The 18,933-nt window shown below is 42.4% G+C and overlaps 1 long non-coding RNA gene across 2 annotated transcripts; it reads right to left on the bottom strand.

Annotated features, from left to right (window-relative positions):
- Positions 1-8,127: 8,127 nt before the first annotated feature.
- LOC120407003 lies at positions 8,128-18,504 on the bottom strand. Of its 2 annotated transcripts, none has more exons than XR_005599726.1 (4): positions 18,124-18,504; positions 15,340-15,400; positions 13,645-13,754; positions 8,128-8,498 (listed from the first exon to the last, which is right to left on the bottom strand). It is a non-coding gene; the product is annotated as an uncharacterized LOC120407003 (long non-coding RNA). The 2 variants fall into 2 exon arrangements; XR_005599725.1 differs by having other exon boundaries at positions 18,380-18,504.
- Positions 18,505-18,933: the final 429 nt, after the last annotated feature.

Genomic DNA, 18,933 nt, shown 5'->3' with positions numbered 1-18,933 from the left:
GAGAGATTGATGGAATGCTCCTTAGCTGCCTAAACATGATAGCTGGTCTGGAGCCCAGAGGCGAAAGTAGGCCTCAGGCATCCAGAAAAGAGGAGGCCAACTATCACATGTCCCAAACAGGAGTTGAGGACCAGCTCCAAAGCCATTAGATTTTGTGGTTTCCTATTTGGGACTTTTTCATTAACCCCAGAAAGGGAATAGACTGACTAATGACCTGGCCGGAAGGCTAGGCCTCATGCAATGGCAGACTGTTGTGACGCCATAGAATCATAGACCATCAGGGCTGGAAGAGACCTCTAGTCCAATCCCCTGCTCAAAGCAGGACCAATCCCAACTAAATCATCCCAGCCGGGGCTTGGTCACGCCTGACCTTAAAAACCTCTAAGAAAGGAGATTCCACCACCTCCCTAGGTAACCCGTTCCACTGCTTCACCACCCTCCTAGTGAAAAAGTTTTTCCTAATATCCAACCTAAACCTCCCCCACTGCAACTTGAGACCATTACTTCTTGTTCTGTCATCTGGTACCACTGAGAACAGTCTAGATCCATCCTCTTTGGAACCCCCTTTCAGGTAGTTGAAAGCAGCTATCAAATCCCACCTCATTCTTCTCTTCTGCAGACTAAACAATCCCAGTTCCCTCAGTCTCTCCTCATAAGTCATGTGCTCCAGCCCCCTAATCATTTTTGTTGCCCTCCGCTGGACTCTTTCCAATTTTTCCACATCCTTCTTGTAGTGTGGGGCCCAAAACTGGACACAGTACTCCAGATGAGGCCTCACCAATGCAGAATAGAGGGGAATGGTCACGTCCTTCAATGTGCTGGCAATGCCCCTACTTATACAGCCCAAAATGCCATTAGTCTTCTTGGCAACAAGGGCACACTGTCGACTCATATCCAGCTTCTCGTCCACTGCACCTGGACACATGGAGTTGCTCTGGATATGAGAGGTACAGCAGCTGTAGTCTTGAGGTGTAAGGTCCTCAAAACCTGACTAGCCAGGTCTGCTAGTTAAGCACATGCTTAAGTGCTTTTTTGGATTAGGAGCTATGAACGTATAGTATTGAATAACAAAGCTGAACTTTGTAAAAATCTGTGCTACCATTTTGAACAGCACCATACACTCCACTCTGCTTTTCTTCCAGTTGATGTCACACACAATTATTTAGCAAAGGCAAATGACTAATGTTTACACTAGGAAAATGCACACTCCACATTGTACATTATTCAGTTGAGGACAAGTGGATGCATGTCTGGCAGCAGAATAGAAAATGCAGCTGCAGCAGTGGGCTTTGTGGGGGAGGGGGCTTAGAGGACTTTTTTTATTTCACATGCATACAACACAAGAGAGAGCTGTGTTCCTCTATTGAAGTGTGAAGTGCTGCCACTTTTAAAGTGTTATCTCCCTGCAGGGACCCATGATATCCAAGCTGCCATTTTGGATTAAATCCTCAGATTAAGTGCCACTTTTCAGTGTTTAAAAGCTTAATTTTCAATGCAAACAAGCGAATGTGAGCTCTGCCTACATTTGCCTGAAGTACCGAACTAAAATTCTACTACTGGGAAACTTCAATAAGCTTCGTTTATGTGATGTGTTCACCAACTGTTTCCCCATTTAATTTTGGAAATGATAGCCTAAATCAAACAGGCTTTATTACTATGGAGAAGAGTAGGTCAGTGGTTCATGTGAACTTCTGTCATAACATGGCTGATTGATGAGAAGGGAGATTGAAGTGGGAATGATTCTCTAATTCACTGGACACTTATTGAGTTGTAGGAAAGACTCATGCCAAATTTGAAAAGATCTATCAAGTTATAAGCCCTAACTGTATCTAGCTTAATTTAACCATCTAAGGGATCATCTAAAGTCAATCAGATAGTCCTTACATGTGTTTCCCATTTATAATGGGACTGTCTTTAGAGATACTGCATTATTAGATGGCTGAACAGTAATTTTTCTTTTTAGCTATAGTATTTTTTTACCCCATGATTGGATTTTCTATATAGCAGATATTTGTTAGCCAAAATCAGGACCTCCTTGTTCTAGGCACGGTACAAATACATAAGAGAAAACCCCTAATATGAAGAGCTTACACTCTAAACAAAGAAATGATTAGCCTCATTTTAAATGTGAGGAACAGAGAGTCTAGGTGACTTGTGCAAGGTCATGCACTGTCACAAACTCAGGAGGTGAACCCAGATATCCTGACAGAGAACCACACAGATGTTTTAACCACAACACTACCCTTCCTTTTAAATTATGGGGATCAGGTACTAGCTCTGAGTTCCAGTTAAGAAAAAGTTTTAATTCCAAATTTCCAGCTTCATGGGGTTCTTTCATTCATGTCACTTGTAGCACTATGGCAACAGGCTAACATCTGAGTCACCCGACTGTCTTAAATCACATGCAACTAATCCTCCTCCTCCAATACATCTAAGAATTTCAATTTAAATTACAGGCCAATATAAAGCAAGTACATTTTTGGCTCCATACATTTTGTACATTCAGTGATTCCTCCCCACCCCCATTTCCAGTCCTTCCTACATATTTTCCATTTAGAATCCCCGCCCCCATTATCTGAGGGCTGTTCTGTGAAATGGAAGTCAACCCACTGATTATGTAGGGATCTGGATTTATCTCCAACTTTGATATGAATTGTCTCCAAAAAGCCAGATTGGTCCAAATCCCTTTAAGCATCCATTTTACAGTCTTTTAATTTAATCTAAAAAAAATCTATTTACATCTATATCTGATGTTTTTTTTAACTAAAGTAAGAACAAATGACATTGGATTACTAAGGAGAGCACAAAAGCCTCTTGAAAGCATATTTTCAATCCACGCTGCTCAGGCTGCTTTCAAATATTAAAAATTCTATTAGAAATTCAAAGAGACATCTTCCTGTGTATTAAATGATTGTTGGTTTAAGCTAAAACTGCACAGAGCAGAGGGAGCCTCAGTTAACCTCCAAAATCAGCAAAGCTCACCTCCCTCCATTACCCAGATTTCAATAAAAACTGAGTTTAAAAAAAAAAGATTTGAGGCAGAAGAGAAGTAGTAAGTAATTCAGCTGGAGCCAGTGAAGGAGAAAAGAAAGAGTGCTGATGGCACTTAGTGATACAACCACTGGGATATGTCAAAGGGGAGACCCCATGCAAAACTGCCATGGGGAAAGCAGACACACCAGCATAAATACGCACGAGTGCAGTCACCTGCTGCTTGAGTCCCTTATCTCACAAGCCCACCCCACTGAATATAATGATGGTGTCACATGTGGAAGGCTTGTAGGAAAGAGGCTCAAGCCTGCAAGGTACTGAGCTCTCTGAGGCAGATCCTCACCCTTGCACGTGAATTGTCTCACTGAACTCACCAGGGCTACTCACAGGCTTTAGGTTCAGCACATGCTTAAGCTCTTTGCTGGCTTTGGGCCACAGGGCTCAACACCTTCAAGATCAAGCCCTGGAACCCTAAGTATCACTTTTTATGTAGATTGGAACTTCACTGCCTTCTTGGCCCACCTCCAGCTCATCCAGAATGAATGGTGAAAATGGCTTCCTGTGCCAAAGTTAACTTACAGTTTGATTATGACTATGGGTAGGTCCATACTTACCACGCGGGTCGACGCTGTGAGTTCGACTTCTCGGAGTTCGAACTATCGCGTCTAATCAAGACGCGATAGTTCGAACTCCCCACGCACTCCGGTCGACTCCAGAACTCCACCACCGCGAACGGTGGTGGCGGAGTCGACCTTGGAGCCGCGGAGTTCGACCCCGCCACGTCTGGACGGGTAAGTCAGTCGAACTAAGGTAGTTCGACTTCAGCTACACTATTCGCGTAGCTGAAGTCGCGTACCTTAGTTCGACCCCCCCCAGTGTAGACCAGACCTATGTTTCCATGTGAGTATGGACCCACCTTATATCTCTCCAGGCTGCCTGGAGTTGGGACGTTGAGTGTATGAATAAGCAAGGATACTGGCCTCTTCATTTCCTCCCAGGAGCAGGCAGAGGGGGAATGGGTGGAGCATGGCCAGAGTAACCGAGACAGCCTATTTAATGCTGTATCCATTCACACAGTCTCCCTTTGGTTACAGTGAGAGAACCTTCTCCCCCGCTCCTCCTCCCCCTAGGAACAGCCTTCCTGTGTCTCTCAGGCTATTTGACTCTCCATCTCTCTTGGAGAAAATCCATATGGATAAAACTCTCTTCTCTGTTTCACTTCAAAGATGGAGAGTTTACACTAGGTCAGGCACAGAATCATAGAAATGTAGGGCCAGAAGGGGCCTAAAGAGGTCACCTAGTCCATGCCCCCTGCCGAGGCTGGGTTAAGACTAACTAGACCATGCCTGACAGGTGTTCCTCCAACCTATTCATAAAAATCTCCAATGACAGGGATTCCAGAACCTCCCTAGGTAACCTGTTCCATTGCCAGGGGCGGCTCCAGGCCCCAGCACGCCAAGCGCGTGCTTGGGGCGGCATGCCGCAGGGGGTGCTCTGCCGGTCACCGGGAGGGTGGCAGGCAGCTCCGGTGGACCTCCCGCAGGCACGCATGAGAGAGGTCCACTGGTCCCACGGCTTTGGTGGAGCATCCGCAGGCGTGCCTGCGGGAGGTCCACCAGAGCCGCGGGACCAGCAGACCCTCCGCAGGCACGTCTCTGGGAGGTCCACCGGAGCCGCGGGACCGGTGACCAGCAGAGTGCCCCCCATGGCGTGCCACCGTGCTTGGGGTGGCGAAATCGCTAGAGCCACCCCTGTCCAGTGCTTAACTATCTTTGTACTTAGAAATACCCTGTTACCATCTTTAGTGGGGGAGGTACTGTGACTGGACAGCAGGGAATGAGCAAACACTACTATGGCTGGGAGGTGGGCTTCCACCAATCGGCGCTCTGCTTAGCCATTGGCTGTGTAAAGGGAGATGGGACTAGCTGACTGGCTGCAGTATTCTTTCCTCCTTGCCTATTTGATCTAAGTCTGGGCTTTGCAAAAGCCTCCTACTTTCTGGTTATTTGCTTCCCATCCCTCTTTTAGTTGTAGATTGGGACCTGTTCCACTTACAATGGTGCAGATCTGACCAATCACCTGTTTTAAGGTGTTAGGAAATATTTTTTTTCCTGTTGAGGCAAATTGGCATGTAGCCTGGTGGGTTTTTTTGTCTTCCTCACAGCCTCCTGGTAGCACATTTTGGTTAGAAGCAATAGGATTTGAAGTTGGTATGTGACTCATTGCAACTTGCAGTCAGTGTCCAGTGCAGGAAAAGGCTAAGAGGGCCTGCTCCCAGAGGTAAACAAGACCCAGGATTGTTTCAATTAACCTTCTGCTCATAGAGGGAGAAGAGGTTAATGTTTTTACATATTGAGATTCCCCCACTCAGCCTTGTTACTGCTGTCACTCGCCCCCTGCCCGCCACGTGTTTACGCAGGGTGGTGGGGAAGAGGTTTCACAACAGAAATGAGTGCATGGCATAGACTAGGCAGAGACTATCCCAAGTTGTTTGGTTTGTGGTTAGAGTCCTGTAACACATATTAGAGACAATTCAATGCCTGGTATATGAGAGCTGGGGTAGGGAGTGTAGTGACCCTCCTAAAGATATAATTAGTGATTTGCAAATTGCCCCTTAATCCTCCCTGCAATTTGTCTGTCAATCATTTGCTTGCTTGACCTGGTCAAGTTTTGTCTATCCAACCTAAATCTCCCTTGCTGCAATGTGGGCTGATTTTTTCTTGTTTTGCCATCAGTGAACATGGAGAACAACTGATCACTGTCCTCTTTATAACAAGCTTTTGCATATTTGAAGACTTCTGTCCCTGCCTCACCCTTCTCATTTCTAGACTAAAATCCCAATTCTTTGAACCATGAGGAACAGTATGCAGCTGTACATCCCAGAAGCAGCCTAGGAAAGAAATTGTGTTTTAGATAATTAAAAAAACACTCCCTTGTTTTTCTCCCATACACTTTTTTCAATCGATTAAAAACAGGACAAAAGGAGAGAATGAGGATAAACTTCCAAAAACCAAACTGAAAAATTTCTATTTAAATCAAAACAAAACCAGATTTTGAAAAGAATAATCTATGGTAAATTGGAAATAAAATTGAAATATTTTTGCTTCACAGAAAATGTTTCATTAAAAATTCTTTACTTTTGCAACCAAACTTACAGCTTTTAAGGGGCTTTGTTTGCTTGAGGTTCTCAGAGAAGGAAGAAAAGTTGAGTGTATAAAAAGAGCCAGTTTAAAAACAGATGGTTTTTGCAATAAGAGAATAGATTGAAAGCTGTAATAAGAATGAGTGACTGTAGGTTGGATGAGAAATCTGTCAGTGATCTTTCAACAGGAAGACAATAACAGCCCGTGATTCAGAATATTTACAGAGCTGTTCTTGTAGCATCTAATTTATTGAAATTTATCCCCAGTTTGATGTATATTTAGCACTGGTACATTTGCTGCAATTACAGAAAACACACACTTTATGATATATGTTAGCATTTGCAGAACTGATCTTTTTTTTTCTTAATTATTTTTCCATTAAAAAGTGGCCTTGTCTTTAAAAGAGAAGTTTTGCAGAACAAATTATATTTAATTTGAAAGATTTGTTTCAGAAAAAAAACCTGTAAAACCCTTTTTTTCAGTTACTTCCCCCCTTTTAAAGCTGCACGCATTTGGGGAAGAAGTGGCCGAGAATGAGGTGAAAGGGAGAAAAATTAAAATCTGAAAAATCAAAGATTTTTCCATTTTTTGAAAACTAAAATTTTTCATGGAAAAATTTTGTGGTGGATTTTAAAAAAAAAATTCCCCAACAATTACCATTTTTCATCAGACTCTAGCTTTTATTATGTGCACTTTCTTTTGGTGTGACAATAATAATTAGATCAGAGATTTTACAAAGTACATAAGGAATAATGAGATTTGTTTGGTGTTAAAAGGCTGACCTTTTAAAGCTACAACCTTGAATCCATTTTTAACCTAAAACAAACAATACTGGAGATTAAAGTAAATATTTCCAGTGATGTAGTTTCACTGTCTTCTGTGGCAAGCTATTCCATAGCATCAGAATTGACACATGGTCCTTGATATGCAGCCTAATATATCCTATGCTGTATTTCATCATGTTAATTCTAGTTATAACTAGGGCTGGCCAGGAAACAATGATTTTGAGATTTCCTATGTAGAATGAAAAGAAGAGCTTTTGGGTTTTTTTTAATATAAAAAAATCAAAGAGATTTTCAGAATAGGAACATGAACCTGGCTTTTCCACATCTCTAGTGAATGCCCTAACCACCAAGCTACTGGCTACACTGTGATAATTCCAAGAAATTCTATCCTGGGACCCAAGAAACCTTCCCAACAAAATGTTTATCAAAACCAATACATTTCTTGAAAACAGTTTCAGTCTAGATAAAACAGCATTTTTTGATGGAAAAAAGTTTTGCAGAAAAGTTTTCAACCAGATCTAGTTATAATCTCTTGGACTGTGCTTTTACAGATCTATAGGCAAGCAAATACAGAAATATAATGAAAGATCCAGTTAGGTATAAACTGGAATTGGCATGTAAATTAGCTGATTTACACCTGCTGAGGATGTGGCTCATATTTAACTACACTTTTTAAGTCTCAAAGGAGATTTGATTCATTTTGAATTTGAATGATGTTGTTGCTTGCATCTATCTAAGAGTTTTATATTGCCACCCATTACCATGATATCTTTCTTCCATGTGTAATCAATAGCAACAGCAAAGTCACTAATGAAGTTCATGGAGTCTCTGGTACTTCTCTATTTTTGATGTTAAAAACTGTTTGGGGAATAGTTTTTGCTTGTTTAATTCCCTTAACTTCATTTAAAAAGTTTGATTTTCCCCTCAGAAATGGAGGGGGTTATTTTTTGGTTGGGCCCTCAGACCTTCACCTCAAACTGAATCACATCTTTTCCGAGATATGACAAAATTTAGCGTCAGATTTTGAGGGCATAGATGGAATAAAAGCTTTAGTTGGCACTTATTACACGGTGAATGTCACCCTTCACCCAGCACTATATATAAGTAGATAAATAAGAAGGAAGAGCACTGCCCTTTAACAAACATATATAAGTGCATACTGTAATACTTAATTTATTAACTCCGATGTCATTTAAAGATAAAAACAACATTTCCACAAGATAGCTCATCATGTCCTCATGACTCATGGGTTGTTGGGTTCTTTTTTTATTTTAATTAATACATCTACTAAATAAGATCTGAGCATTAAGAAAATGTCACACCATATGTGTGTTTATTTTTGCCCAAGTAATTATAATGGCGTAAGATGTCTCTTTCTCCCCCTCTCTCATCTTGCGGAGACAGTGTGTTCCTTTAGAGGACAGAACAGCCACAAAGCAGCTGCTGTGACATCTGAGGTGGAGGAAAAGTCCAAATTGTCCTCTGTTCCTTGTATACTTGGTGACCTTTCCCATGGAGTGAGGGGATCAACCCCCAGGTGCTGATTGTACTTCCACTCACTTGGGAGATTTTCCACCTTCTGCTCAAGAGGTAGAAGAAACAGCTAGAGGTTAGAAATATTCCATCATGATTTCTTGACAAAAAATGCCCTTTTTGCACAATTGAAATTTTCCATGGAAAATTTCAATATTTGCTGTTTTTTTCCCCTTCTTATTTGTCTCCATTAGGAAAAATCAAACGATGGCTTCCCAGCACGATCTTGACAAGACTCTTCCAGGCCAGCTGTAAAAGAGTGACCCCCCTCCCAGCTCTCTGCAGCCCCTGATCTCAGCCTCCTCACTTCCCTGCCCACTGACTCTCCACTTCTCAGGCAGATGGGTTGGGGGGAGATGGGGCACTCAGGCAGCTGGCTTGGAAGACTCTCATCAATTTTTTTCTCGGCCTGCAGGGAGAAAGTGAAATGTATAAAGTATCTTCGAGGTGGGCAGCTGAGAAATCAAAATATTCTGTTTTAATTTTTCTGAATATCCCTTCTCATGGGGGGGTGTCACATTTTTGTCTTTTCGTCTTGATTTGGAATGCGCTTTTATTTCCCTTCAGAAGTGCAATATTTTTCATGGGAAGGGCTTTCCATTTTAGAGACAACCTTAGAATCTGAAGAAGCCTCCACGTGGATCTAGGGCTCTGGCCATGGAAGACAGTAGATGGTGGAAGGCCAAGATTAGCTTGGACGTGAAGCCAGAGGGGAATTCAGAACATCCTGTCTGCCAACCAGTAGTAAATTCACCCCAAAGTTAAAGCCTGAGGCTACATTCACTTGGCATACGGCCACACTGTGGAAAGTGCTCTCCAGAGATGTTTCTGGAGCATCCATCGGTGAGGGAAAACTTGTCAGCATCACTTCTATGGAGTTGCATTGCCAGGGAGGCATTAGAGGTACACTTTGCCTCTGAGCAGAAGTCCCCAGGCCTCTAGCAGAAACCAAGAGGAGCAGAAACAATCCAAGGTCTGGTCTACACTAGGGGTGGGGGGGTCGGTATAAGATACGCAACTTCAGCTATGCGAATAGTGTAGCTAAAGTCGACGTATCTTATTTCGACTTACCGTCCGTCCTCACGGCGCGGGATTGACGGCCGTGGCTCCCCCCATCATCTCTGCTGCCATCGCTCGCCCTGATGGAGTTCCAGAGTTGATGGGAGCGCGTTTGGGGATCGATATATCGCGTCTGGACGAGATGCGATATATCAATCCCCGATAAATTGATTGCTACCCGCCGATCTGGCAGGTAGTGTAGACATACCTCAAGAGGGAGTGTTGTCATCAGATGACGAGTCCATACTTCTAAGGACTCCATCCTCAACAGAAAAGAGAACACCTTGGAATATGTGCATGAATCTAAATGGTTGAAACCTTACATTTAAAATTGATACTGATCAGCAATCACTGCAATTCCCCCTTTCCCCCCCCCCAAGAAAAAGATGATCATTGATCCTGGAATGGAAATCTTTAAGGACCAAGTAAGATTCTATGTGGGGCTAGTAACATTACACAGGGTGTTTGGGGCCAGTTCCTTGGGAAACTGGATAAAAGATGAAAAGTTCTTAATCAAATAATATGTGATAAAAGCACTGACATCTCCCCTATAAGGGTTGCCAGCAATACAAGGATTACACCTAAGAGAGAAACTGGAATGCATAAATGGCAAAAAGCAAATTATACAGGAGATGTATCTACACAACTTCACAGGGGTAGGAAAGCTGTTAGGAGAACACAAAATAAAATTGGTGCCATCAGTTACTCCCTTTGCTCTCTCAGCCCCACACCGCATCCCTACGCCCTTGCTATGGAAAGTCAAAGAAGAATAAAATATATAAGAATTATTTCCCAGATAGAAGAACTGATGGGCATGGATGGCTATAGTACCAAAGACCAATGGCAAAACCTGGATTTGTGTGGACCTCACACGACTTAAAAAACATGTGCAGAGATAGGCATGTTTCCCTCAATTGACCAACCATTAGCTCAGTTATCACAAACCAAAGTCTTCTCAAAGGGAGAGGCTACCGCAAGCTTCTGGCAAATCCCTCTTGCTAAAGAATCTATACATTTAGGTACATTTATCACCCTGTTTGGAAGATACTGTTTCAATGGTCTCTGATTCGGCATATCTTCAGCACTAGAACATTTTCAAAAGAAAATCTCACAGATCATGTCATGTTTGCCTGGCATTCTTTGCTATACAGATGATGTGTTATATGGCAGAGATAAAAATGAACGGGTGACTACATGCAACTTCGAGACGCTTGCAAGAAGCTGGCCTCACTCTGTATGAGAAATATGAACTTGGAAAGAAGCAGATAAAATTTGTAGGACTCATAATTAGTAAGCAGGGAATTCACATGGAATCAGACAAACTGCATGCAATACTCATCTTATCTGAACACCATGATATTTTTCCTGTAAGAAGCTTCCCGCACATGACAAATAATTTTGGGAAATTAAAAAATTTCTAGCAAAACCCAAATTCTACCTAGTGGAAACTCTAAAAAAATGTATCTGGAGGAATCTGATTCATAGGCAGCATTTCCCAACATAACAAAGAGGGAATCTGGGACCTGCAGTTACTATGTCAGGAAGTGAGCCCCCTCACAGGAAACTCCATACACAAACTCAACAAAAGTGAGAACACGGTTTGGAAGATTGATCATACCCCCTCAAAGACCTGATCATTAAAATACTGCCCAGAACCATTTAAATGCAATTGATTAGAGGACATAGCAATGTAAATAGGATTAAGGAATTTGGAGCTTATTTTGAATTATGTATATATACTCTGATTTATAATTTAAGGTGTTATCTTTTGCTATAAAGACAGGGAGATGCAGAGCAGTTATAGAGTTCCTAGTCCACAATCACCAGAGAGGACCAGGATGTGTTGCAGCAGGCAGCTTAATAATATGAGAAATTTCCAGTCAGGGAGTTCTCTAGTTTCCACCTAAACGTGGCTCTTTATGTCCATGTCCTCACACTACATAGAGTAGCTGGGCTTTTTCTCACCCCCTGTTCCCCAAGACACACACTCTACCAGCAGAGGGGTGAGGCACAGGTGAAGGACCCTGTTCTGGCAAACTGGTGCTATGTGTTAGGATAGTACCTAGCACAATGTGGCCCTCACCTGGTTGAGACTTCTAGCTGCTACCGAAATAGAAAAAGTATAATAGCAGTAATAATTTTAAAAGCCTGGTCTCATTTGATCATTTAAGACCCATGAAAACTCCACACATGCATCTCTAAAGATTACCAATGGTTGTGGTGGATTTTTAAAATCAAGATTGGATATCTTTCTAAAAGATACGCTCTAGTCCAAACTGGAATTATTACTGGGGGAGTTATACAGGCAGTCAGACTAGATGATCAGAGTAGTCCCTTCAGGCCTTAGAATCCATGATCATATCATTCCAATCCAAGGGCTGGGATTTGCCCCTAAAATGAGCAATGGTTTGCCCCAAATCTAATGATCTCAGTCCCCAGGTCTCCTGCTCTCTAGTTGTGCACTGTTATTATGTAAATTTGGTTTGACTGCTCCTTTCACACTAGTGAATTTTCCTGTTTACTGTGTCAGCATTGGGTGATGCAGTCTCCCCTATTCTGTTAACACATAAGTCATATTGTATTTCTCTATGGTTTCTTGAATTCTTCCTTTTGCTATAGCTTTTTTGCTAGTGTGAGATCTGGGTTTAACTGAAGCTATGCTGATAAACTGGTGTCTTATACCAACAAATATCCTGTCGCTTATTAGTTCTTCTTTTCACATTCCATATCTGCAATGTTCAGAAAGACTACTGCAAAAACAAACAAGCCACACTACCAACTGCAGTAATAAAAGCCTCAGCTCTTTCCCCTTTTTTCTGAAACCTCCTATTATATTTGACCCTTTTGTATATAATATTCTGTCTGTCTATGAAATGGGCAGCAAAAGCCTCTTTCACTTTGGAATATTCTCTCTTTTCTTCATCTCTGAGGGGTAAAGCATGTAGGACACAGTTAGCAGCTACCTGGGATTCCCACTTCATTGCACAGACAAGTTTCCTGTATCCTGCCCAGGTTTAAGTAAGATGTCCAGACCAATCAGGAGTGTCCTGTCAAATTGTGCCCTCCGTGGGTGGCTCATCCTGTGGGGTGCAGCAGGGCCTTTAGGCTCAGGACTGGCTGAGTGTTTCTTCTGCCAGTGCTGTTAGGTTGCTGTGCAGGAGACCAGCAAACCCAGATTCTAGACCTGCAGCTCTTTACAACTTAGCCTGTCGGGGGTGGGATAGCTCAGTGGTTTGAGCATTGGCCCACTAAACCCAGGATTGTGAGTTCAATCCTTGAGGGGGATGTGTAGGGATCTCAGGCGAAAATCTGTCTGGGGATTGGTCCCGCTTTGAGCAGGGGGTTGGACTAGACCTTCTGAGGTCCCTTCCAACCCTGATCTTCTATGAGACTTACCCCCACAGCCAGCCTTCAAGTGCTGGACTTTCCTCCTCAGTCCCTGAGCTGTAGTCCAGCCCACACACCTCTGCCTTCTCTTGAGCTCAGTCTTTACATGCCTCCCCAAATCTGGCTTCACTAACTTCCTCCTGGCCCAGACATCTCAGCTTCAGATCTCCTGCTGCCCAGTTCCTCAGACTTCCTAGCCTTTCTTGCCCTACATCTAAGGGCACCTCCTTCCCAGCCAGCACCCAACTGCTGGACGTTTCGCCTTTTAAGTCCAACAACCAGCACAGGTGTAGCAAGACAGGGCTAATTAAAGAGGGTTAACAGGTCCCAGGGTTCCAGGCCCTTAAAGGAGCAAGACACTTTGTTCTGTAGAACTTGTGGGAAAGAGGTTGCAGCCACAGGATAGGTGAAGTCTAAGGTTCTTCAAACCCCTTGAATTATTGTTGTTAACTGACAAAACTATTGTAATTTAAGCTGATTTTTTCCCCTATAAGAACATAAGAATGACTGTACCGGGTTAGACCAAAGGTCCATCTAGCCCAGTATCTGTCTACCAACAGTGGCCAATGCCAGGTGCCCCAGAGGGAGTGAACCTAACAGGCAATGATCAAGTGATCTCTCTCCTGCCATCCATCTCCATCCTCTGACAAACAGAGGCTAGGGACACCATTCCTTACCCATTTAAATTAATCTGTGATTTGTTTTCCAAAGTGGAAATGTAGTTTAAAAATCAATAATATACTTACATTATGCCAGAGTTGTTTCTAGGGATAGAAGATGAGACAAATTCTTCACCCACAAAATGTAAACTGGTCCAAGTGAGTGCCTTATATATATGGCTTAGTTCTTCAATTCACTTGAACATAATGGAGTCAACTGTATGAGAGCAGAATCAGGCTCCATGATTTCCATCTAATTTATATCATTTTTACATTGGTGAAGCTCCACAGGGACCAATTTCCCTTTCACATGTCCTGTGGGCCTAATTCCTCACTGTTTTGCACCTTATGTAGACATTTAAATCTGTGCAAAGGGGGTGTTAAAATTACCATTTTGATTTGCTAGCATTTTGCACACCTATGCCCTTTGCACTGATGCAACCACTAGTTACAAGGCCATGGGGTATCAGATCTAGTGTATCTCCACTGATTTCTGAACTACTCTTCTCATTTAGGCATGATCAAGGGCCCTTGGGAGTCTACTGAAAAGCCCATTGATACCAATGGCCTTGGGATCATGCCATTTCAAGGGTGTATATGCAAAGAGACTAAGCCCCATTGTATTTGTTTTTCTATCAGCATTTTTTTCTCTCTTGCACTCCTTATTTTGGTTCCTAAATATACACAGTAAAGCACTGTTTGAATGATAAACTCCTTCAAATTTCATTAACCAACCAATACCTAATAAAGCTAAGCTCTGACTTTATTAAAAAGGCACAGCTGCTTTTAATACTTAATGAAAACCAAAATGTTTCGGCATTGCTCACCTGACCTCTCTCAATCTGGATCCCTAAGTATCTTTAAGAGCTCCTCATTAAATGTGTTCTGAATAAGTCAGAATGGTTTGTAATAATCCAGGATCAATCAATAGAAATAAAACAATTTCTCCCAGATGTGGCCTGAATACACAGTTGATTGAGGAATGCAAAATGATGATGATTTAAGGTCAGAGGCACATGTTTTGTTTTGTTTAAAGCCCTAAATTAAGAGTTACCTCGCATCCCAGCGTTCATTTGGGGCCTCATAAAAAGTCTACTGAAGACAATGGGAAGCCTCCTGCTTACTTCAATGGGCTTTCGACCAGGCCCCATAGTTCTATTCATAGTCCTGATTAACACTGTATGAGCATTAAAAAGCAAAAGTAGTAAGAATTTCCCATTCTTTATATTTAAGTAAATGAAAAAGCTTTGTCTCCAATCCTGCTAACACTTATGCACATGCTTAACTTGAAGCATGAATATTACCTTTTAGTTCATTAGAACTACTCATCTGCTTAAAATTAAGCCTCTTTAAATGCACTGAATCAATTTCAGCCCGGGTGTAAGCAATGCAACTCATACTTATTTATATGGGAGCTGCACTGCTTGCCTCCGGACTGAATTTGGCCCATTGTACTCAATGCAAAATATTTAATTAAAAAAAAACCCCAAAAAACAAAGCCACACACTATTGATGCCCAACAAATTTCTGGGACTTTTCAAGGGCTCAAACTTGGTAGCTCTGAACAGGAATCCGGAGAGATGAAATCCAGAGATATTACCAAGAAAACTAGCAATGCCAAAAGGCTTTAACCAGAGATACCACAGGGCAAGAGAGAAATGTGGCAAAACATCAGTATGAATCAGATTCAGAATAGTTTGCTTAACTATTTCAATTAGTTTAATTCTGATCTCATATCAGCATCAAACTACAATGGTTTCAGTGGAGTTAGTCATGACTTACCACAATATATTTGGCCAGCAGAATCAACCGGTGTTAATTTATTAAATCTCTTTGTTGTATCCTAAAGAAGGCAAAAATAGAGGTGTTAAACAATTAAACATTTAATAGGGCTACACTAATTTACACAAGTTGCAGATCTGTCCATTAACTTCAAAGAATCGCACAAGAGATTGATTTTCTGCCTTGAGCACAGTAACGTCACACAATACACACATAATTAAATGCATTGTTAGTCCATCCAAACTGGCTAGTTGACTTGTGAGGTGAATTATGTACCATAGTCACTGGACTGGGTCATTCAGCCTTGAATGGATTATCTCCACTGAGATCACAACACACTATATCATGTATATACTTTCTTTTATAGAGCAGTTACTTTAGTGACTTGTCCTGCAGTGACACTATGCAAGGAGTTCCTCTTTCCTCCAAATGAACTTTAGTGCATGCTGGGCTACAAAATAGGGCCTACAAAATGTGTGAGGCTATTGCCACTAGGGAAATCTGTGGCCATTCTGTTCTTATGCCCTGACAGTGTCAAATAATTTTGTAGATTCACAGTAGCAAGCAGTAAATGATTTAGAACTGAAATGAGAAAATCCTTGCTCAGTGCACAGAGAACATAAGCTTATCTCACTGCCCAGGGATGAAGTGTGCAGAGGTCACAAATGTCTGCTCTGAAAAACAAACTCTGCCCACTCTTTGGTTCCTTCCATCAAAGGGTATCAAACACCTAAAAAAAAAAAAGGTTAAAACTCAAGAACTGATGAGGTCAGCAGTTAGGTGATTAGTATATACTGTCAAAGTTATAATCAAGACTCACAATTTGTCAGACCACTCTGTTTTTATTAGCGCAGCGCTCCGCCAATAACATTCAGATAATGTGAGTGGCCATGCAAGACCCAAACAGTCTTATTTATACAGATAAAAGAGCGGGAATCAAACAAAGGGACAAAGGAGAAAACAGCAAAATTCACCTGGGGCATAGCATGCATATCCTACTTCCTTACTAACTCCTATCGATCTAAGGCTAATGCTTCACCAATTGCCCTTAAACGGTGCAATTGTTCTATGTTAATGTCTGTTTTCCTGACACTTGGACTCCAGCATTCCAGCGACTTTCCTTAAAGGTACAGACAGCATTTCTTTAATCCTATCTATTTTTATAACATAATTCATTCTACTTTCACAATACATAGGAACCTAGGAATTGCGAGACCCGAGGTCACTGTAGTCAGTATCCTGTCACTGACAATGGCTGGCATGGGATACTTCAGAGACAGGTATAAGAACCCTGCACTAGGCCGAATCTCCCCCCACAAATCAGAGGGGTAGCCATGTTAGTCTGAATCGGCAAAAACAAGGAGGAGTCCAGTGACACCAGACTCCTCATTGTTTTTGCTCTCAAAAGTTAGCTCTCCCTCTAGTCACTAATAGTGACTGGCTTAAACGCTGAAGCACAAGGTTTAATACCCTTGAAAAGTGTTCTTAACTTGAATTTTGAAAACTCTTATCTCAGTGTCCAATTTCTTTTTGACTCTTTATAAATTCTTCAACAACTTCTGTGGCAGTGAGTTCCACAGTCTATAACACGCGGCGTGAAAAAATATTTCATTTTACTGGTTTTGAATTAGCCAGCTTTTACTTCCATTGAATGTCCTCTTGTTCTCATATTATGAGATGGGGAGAACAGAAGTTCTTGATCTACCTCCTCTAGAGCATTCATTATTTTATTCACTTTTATCATAATGTACCTCCTCCAATTTGTCGCCTTTCTAAAATAACCAATCCCAATCTGTGTAATCTCTCTTCATATGAGAGTTTTTCCAGGCCCTTGACCATTCTTGTCCTTCTTCTCTGAATCCCTCTATTTCTGCACTATCCTTTTGGAAATGGGGTGACCAGTACTGCACGGAGGATACACCATTAATTTAGAGGAAGCCGTTATTATATTGTCTATATTATTCTGCATGTCATTCCATACTCCACTGGGAATAAAATAAAGAGTGAAGCAGGGTAAAATATGCTTTAAACAGTTAGGTAGTGGTGTCAAAAAGAGGTTAAGTGACTTTCTCAAGATCAAATCCTAAATCAGTGGCAGAGCCAAGACAGAACCCAGTAGTACTGAGCATTAGTCCCATGTTCTAACCACTAGAATCAGATCCTCCTTGTTTCTGGATAGATAGATAATTCTTAATTAATTTATATACTTCTATTTATTCATTCAATTTTAAAAATCATACAAAGAATGTCTGTAAAATGAACTACAGGTGCCCAAACAACCAGTGAGGATATACATTTGAATTGACTGTATCACCCAGCAGTCCAAAACCATGGACAAATTGACATTCCAGCCAATAAACACAGTAACGGACCTTCATCCCTCTCCAAAGCCCTTCCTATTTTCAGTCTCCGCTGCAGGTTCAGCCCCATAGATGGGCTTGCATGGAGTTCTGAACAAATTTGGACTAGTTTCAGACCAAATGGATGAGTTACCCGGAGAATTCTTGACCCATTAACCCCACTCTTTTATTGTGTGAGGATTAAACCAAAGCATCCCTGCTGAGTTCAGTCATGTAAGTCTGGCACAGGGCTGGGGTAAGGGGAGACACAGTTTGTTAGCTAGGCAGGATCTAAGCTAATTAGACCTCTGTAGGTCAAAACCAAAACCTTATAATTTTCCTGGAGACCAACAGGAATCAGGAATCTGAGTCTCAGCTCAGAGACCAAGAGGCAGGCATCTTAGATTGCAGAGTGGTCAGGTCATGGGCTCCCTGTGAGACTCACACAGTTAGGCGGTTGCCTATCTTCAGTGTCCACAGAGATTTAAGGTGTAATCCCTTGCAGAGTGCTTTGAAGTAATTTAATCAGGAGCAACAAAGGTATGGATAATAATTAATATCACCATGCTGTTATAGAGCACTTTTCAGCAATAACTCTCAAAGGGCTTTACAAAGGACATCAGTATCTTTCAGCCGAGCAATCAGGGCGGCCCCGTCTGGTACGCTGTACCGGCAAGATAGTTATGGTGGGTACGGTGTACCGGAAAGAGGAGCAGCAGAACGTGGGGCCACCGGCTGCTCCTTCAGCGCAGCTGTACCGCCCCCAGCCCTTCAGGTGGGGTTTCCTCCGTCTGTACAGCAGCCCCACTGGAGGACAAAGCTGGGGGTGGTCCATGTTGTGTATTTGGTTGTCGTGGTAATCGAATCTTGTGTTGCTATGGCAACTGAGTTAGATTATTAGGGGATAGCCCACCCAGTTTTGCCTGGCTGTTGGTTAGTTCTGTGTGTGGCAATAAATGGCCGCTCCAAGGTTTACAGCTCTCTGTGTCTCCAGTGATTTCTTCCTAAAACTGTTGCCCCCCAGGATGTAACAATACAGGAGCCACGCCGGAGGAGCTGCGGGTGTGGGGCTGCCCGGTGGCCACACGTTCTGCTCCTTTCCCTGCTGCGGTTCCTGGGGGAGCCTTGTGGTTCAGGGCTCTCCGGGGAACTGCAGTGGGGAAAGGAACAGAACCCCCAGCCCTGCCCTTCCACAGAGCTGCATCTTTCCAACTCCCAGCAGGAGCTCCGCCGGAGGACAGGGGTTGGGGTGGGC

Source organism: Mauremys reevesii, linkage group 5, assembly GCF_016161935.1.
Source record: "Mauremys reevesii isolate NIE-2019 linkage group 5, ASM1616193v1, whole genome shotgun sequence".
NCBI lineage: Eukaryota > Metazoa > Chordata > Testudines > Geoemydidae > Mauremys > Mauremys reevesii.
Note: the sequence above shows the minus strand (reverse complement) of the source record. Positions and strands in the feature narration are given on the sequence as shown.